At 39.1% G+C, this 5,528-nt stretch overlaps 1 pseudogene; it reads right to left on the reverse strand.

The window, feature by feature from the left end:
- Positions 1 to 500: 500 nt before the first annotated feature.
- Positions 501 to 2,026, reverse strand: LOC100617998 (mitogen-activated protein kinase kinase kinase 7-like; annotated as a pseudogene).
- Positions 2,027 to 5,528: the final 3,502 nt, after the last annotated feature.

The raw sequence follows: 5,528 nt of genomic DNA on the forward strand, positions 1-5,528 counted from the left end.
TAAAAAAGTTAAAGGTTTCAGCATGTATATACACATTTGTACTTAAAATATATTTTTTTAAAAGAGATATTTGGCTCACTGTATTGCTATCAAATTGCACTTCAATAAGATGAGGTCAAACTGATTCTTTTTTAAAATAAAGCACAACCTACTTCCTTTTGAAGGAAATCACTAGAGCAGGAGTATTGGCATCAGATTGCCTTCCATTTTATATCATGCCCTTGGGTCAAATGTCACTGCAAATATATTACCAGTTATTCTAAAACAGCCCTTTGTCTTTAAACTTGAGAGAATGCTGATTCTTTTTTTGAACCCTTACTTTCTGTCTTAATATCAGTTCCAAGACAGCTGGGGTTAAGTGACTTGTCCAAGATCACCCAGCTAGAAAGTGTCTGAGGCAAGATTTGAACCCAGGTCTTCCCGACTCCAGGTCAGATGCTCTATCTACTGGGTTCCCTAGCTGCCCCGGTGCATGATTTTCAAACCAAGGTGCCAAGGAATCATGAAGTGCCTTGCCATTTTTGTTGTTGATTCCCAATTGCCTCTAATTTTTTTGCATTGCTGGTAGTATGTAGAAAGACTTTTCTTTTTCATCTAAAAGCTTTTTATGTTCTTGTACCAGATGAGATGTATTTTGCTGGTCTTTTTCATTCTGGTCCAGATCTGCTACTAGTTCTTACTTTCTCTGAAACAGTAATGCTATTTCTGTTTGATCTTTGATATAGTCTTGGTCCATTTTACAATGTTGCCCAAAGAGAGTCATGGATTCTTTGGAGTTTGGGCATGGTACTAGTGGCTGTAGTTGATGATCCAGCATAAGGAGGGTCACTAAGGTGGAATTATTTGATTGGTTAGTATCAGTGGAATCATCAGGGGTCCAGGGATGTTCCTTGTTGATCTTTTAGAAGTTGGTCCTGAGGTAGTGGTTTTTTCTGAAATTGGCCTGGATGACTTACTTCTTCTTACCTGATTGGTTTCTATTCTAGTAATGTTCAAATCTTGGATGGGTCTCCACCTTGGCTGCTGCTAAGATAATCACAAGGACATCCAGAATGTTACCCAATAAAGCAGTTTTACAACAGTCCCATTCAGGCTTAGAATAGACTGTAGCGGTGGCTCTTCTTGCCTCCATTTCAGATGTAGCAGCACACATCCTCTTGCTCAATGAAGATGATGGTAAGCTTTCCATATTGGCCCCTCCAGACACTTCCAAGCTTAGACATTCAGAATCTTTCTATCGTTTGGCTTGCTTTTTCTCCAGTTTTAATTCTAAGTGCATAACGGCATCATTTGTCTCTGGAATCTGTTCCATATTCACGTTGCACTTGTAACTGGTGAGGTCCTTGAATGGACCTGTGCTAGGGCAGAGTTAGTTTGTCCTTCAGCTGAATACCAACAAGGAAATTGACTCCTCTGATCCTGGAAAGTACCACATCAATAAGCCATTATTTTCATAGTTGTCTCCATGGAAGGTCTTTGTGAAGGATCCTTTGGCCAACAGCTAGCCATTAAGCTTTCAATAGGCATGGGTTCATCAGGACCACTAGGGATAGCCCACATTATTTGGAAAACTAGACCACCAGTCTCATCAAAAGATTTCCAATGAGGGGACAGCTAGGTAGCACAGTGGATAGAACACCAGGCTTGGAGTCAAGAGATACTTCCTGGCTGTGTGACCCTGTGTAGGTCATTTAACTGTGATTGCTTAGCCCTTTCCACTCTTAGAATGAATACTGAGAGAAGGCCAGGGTTTTAAAAAATGGTTTCCAATGGGCTATCACTTCCCAGAGAATACTACTCCAACTGGAGACGTCACATTTATCACTATAATTTCTACATTCAAAAACTTAGCATTCTAAGCACAGTATTGTTTAATAAATGAAGCACTGGATCTGAAGCCAAAGGACCTGAGTTTGAATCACTCTGCTGCTTACTGTTTGACTTTGGGAAAGATTAACTCACCTTCTTTAGAAAGGTAGGGTTGCAAAATGACTCTGTTGTAGATCATGGCTGTCCAGCTCCACATGGAGGGTTCTCTCTTAATGAATTTATCAACTGACAAATGTACAATGAATACTTGAGCAAAGGGCTAGGTGCTATGGGTGATAAAGGAGAGCCCTAAGGAAAAGTCCCTGCCTCTGTGGTGAGGCGCCTTGGGGGCAGAGTGGATAGAATGCTGGGCTTGGAGTTAGGAAGACTAGAGTTCAGATCCAGTCTCTGATATCTACTAACTGCATGACCTTGGTCGAGTCACCTAAATGCTATCTGCCTTAGTTTCCTCATCTGTAAAATGAGGATAATAATAACACTTACTTCCTAGGGTTGTTGAAAAGACCAAGTGAGATAAGAATTTGGAAGTATTTAGCATAGTGCCTGGCATATGGTAAGTATTATATGAATGTTAGTCATTATTATTAAGTGCCAGTTCTCATCTCCATCCCCTCTGTGTCTTGTTGGGAAGACATTAGGGCGTAACATACATGAAAAACAAAACAAAACACCTAATCTCAGAATTGTAAGGGATATCAAAGCCATCTGGTCCAACCCATACCTGAACCAGAATCTCTTGTCTCCCAAACCTAGTTGCCATCTAGTCTTTGTCTGATATAATATATACAGAGATAATTATAACACAATATAAATGCATAAATCAGGTTTAAGGCACCATATAAGTAAGCAGTGGAAAGAACATTCTCTTCTTACAACAAATTTTGGAAAGGTACATTGTGCCCAAGCCTGGCTCTTTGCAAATTCTACCCGTGAATTCTAATGTTGACCTCTGGGAATCCATTTTCCATGTAATGAGTCTTTGAGTACTTCAAGATAGTTATAGCCTCATGAATTGTCTCTTCTCCTGGTTCAACATCCCCAGTTACTTCAATTCATCTTCATATGACATTGTCTCGAGTCTTTACCATCTTGGTTAGTCTCCTCAGAAGATTTCCAATTGATCAACGTCCTCCTTAAAAGGATGTCACTCAGAACTGAGAACAGTGTTCCACGTGTTATCTGATCACGTGATTGTACAGGAGGACCATCACATGGTCCTAAGCCTGGACACTCTCCATATAGCACAAGAGTCCATTAGTCTTCTTGGGTGCCACATCACGTTCATGTCAATTCATAGTGAGCTCGTGGTCTATGACAATTTCCAGATCTTTCTATCTCAACTGCTAATTAATTGCCTCCCCCATTTTGTACTTAAAAAAATTCACCTTCTTAGTATCAATTCTAAGACAGAAGAATGGCAAATGCTAGGCAATGGGGTTAAGTGACTTGAGGTCACACAGCTAGGAAGTATCTCTGGCCAGATTTGAACCCAAGTCCTTCTAACTCCAGGTCTGATGCTCTATCACTGGGCTATCTAGCTGCCAGTTAAAGAGGAAGGCAGAGTTTGATTTCAAATTTTTAACATAAAAAGGTTGTTCATCAGACCCCAGTGAGATGGATGTCTTGTACTTTTGAAATATATTTTTTGAACCTCTCTGTTAGGCATTCCTATTAAATTTCTTTTTATTATATTTGGCTTATTGTTCTGACCCATTAAAATATTTTTGGATTCTGTCTACCATTCAGTGTACTAATTAATTCTAGTTTTGATATCATCTGCAAATCTGATAAACAATTTATCTTTGGTTTTATCCAATCTATTGATAAAAAAGTCTGAACTGGAGAACAAGAAGAGATCATTTATCTTTAACTATTAAATTGTGTGATTTCTACATTAAATGCCAAAGGAATTCAAAGAAAGTAGAGACTAGTGGAGAATGAAATAGTCAAATATGATTCCTGGAAGAAGTGATTTGGGTTAGGTCTTGAAGGATGGGTAACATGAGACAGGCAAAGAATAAGGAGGTAGTCATTCCCAGAAGAGGGGTGAACCTAAACCAGTCCCAAAGGAGGGAAGACAGTAAAATATGAAGGGCCAGAAGAACTCAATTCATGTTGGGGAATAAACAAACCTTTTCTGTTCCTAAGAAAACATAGGGAGTTTTCATTCTAAAGCAACCATGGAGAAAATTTAAAATTTATTTGGAGAAGGGAGTGGGAGAAATTCACAACAATTACCTTTGGGGAAAAAAATGTTTTGAAGAAAAAGGCTGATGGGGGAGGGGTAGCTGGGTGGCTCAGTGGATTGAGAGTCAGGCCAAGAGATGGGAGGTCCTGGGTTAAAATCTGGCCACAGACATTTCCTAGCTGTGTGACCCTGGGCAAGTCACTTAACCCCCATTGCCTAGCCTTTAACGCTCTTCTGCCTTGGAACCAATACCCAGTATTGTCTCCAAGATGGAAAGTAAGGGTTTATTAAAAAAAAAGAAAAGAAAAGAAAAGAAAAGAAAAGAAAAAGGCTGATGGACAGACTTGATTATCTCCTTGAAGAAAGTTAAGCAAATTTATGCAATTTCCATCTGAAAAGCCATGCTTGGAGGGAGGTAAGACCAACTTCTTTCTCCCACTCTCTTGTGTACCATTCAAACATATGTTGTTTAGGAAACTAAAGAGAATATAACTTTCCTGGCATTCCTACACATACACTCTCTCTCTCTCTCTCTCTCTCTCTCTCTCTCTCTCTCTCTCTGCTGAATTAATGATCAGTGACTCTAACTGCCTCAAAGATTTTTGGGTGTGTTAGTCCAGGCTTAGAAGTTTGTCAGCTTTATCATATGGAGGATTCAAAAAAATAGCTTAAAAAAATAAAATAAAAGGGAGATTTGTTTAAAAAAAAAATAGCTTCGCAGAGAGTTCTGAAAGCCTGGAAAGATATTCTAAATAAGATATTCTAAATATGAATTCAGTGAATATCTGCTCTGTGCAAAGGATCCAAAGGCAAAACAAAACAAAACAAATATTCTGCATCCTCAAAGAGATTGTAGGCTCTTGAGGGGATTCAAGGACAGGCAGCAAGTCAAGTAGACAAGCATTTCTTTAGCATCTCTGATGTGCCAGACATGAAGCTCAGCAATGGATAAGGACTAGACCTGCCATTTCATTGGTGGAAAGAATCCCAGGTGAAGGATCTCCTCTTGTCAATGTAGTTTTGCACTTTCACTGAAGTCTATAATCTTAGATGCCCAGAAGCACCAAGTAGTTAAGTGACTTGCTCAGGGCCATATAACCAGAGTTTGTCAGAGGCAGCACTTGAACTCAGGTTTTCTGGCTTTGAAGATGACTCTCTTTCCCTTATATCACATTGTCTCTAGCAAGGACAAACTATACACACAAATAAATGGCAGATAATTTAATGGGAGTTCCAAATAACTCAATTCTCCTGCCAGGAAGGAGGACTTTAACAATTAAATAACTGCCCCCAAAAGCCTCTATTTTCTCCTTACAGTAGGTCTATGCTACATCGATTAATCAATTATTTTTATAAGTCCTTATTTGTTAAGCTGAGTTTACTTTTGTTTTGTAGCAAGATATTCTAAGGTTTTCCTGCATCTTTTTTTTTTTAGACTCTTACCTTCTGTCTTAGAATTAACACTATGTATTGGTTCCAAGGTAAAAGAGTAGTAAGGGCTGAGCAACTG

The sequence above is a fragment of the Monodelphis domestica genome, chromosome 6 (genome assembly GCF_027887165.1).
Source record: "Monodelphis domestica isolate mMonDom1 chromosome 6, mMonDom1.pri, whole genome shotgun sequence".
Lineage (NCBI taxonomy): Eukaryota > Metazoa > Chordata > Mammalia > Didelphimorphia > Didelphidae > Monodelphis > Monodelphis domestica.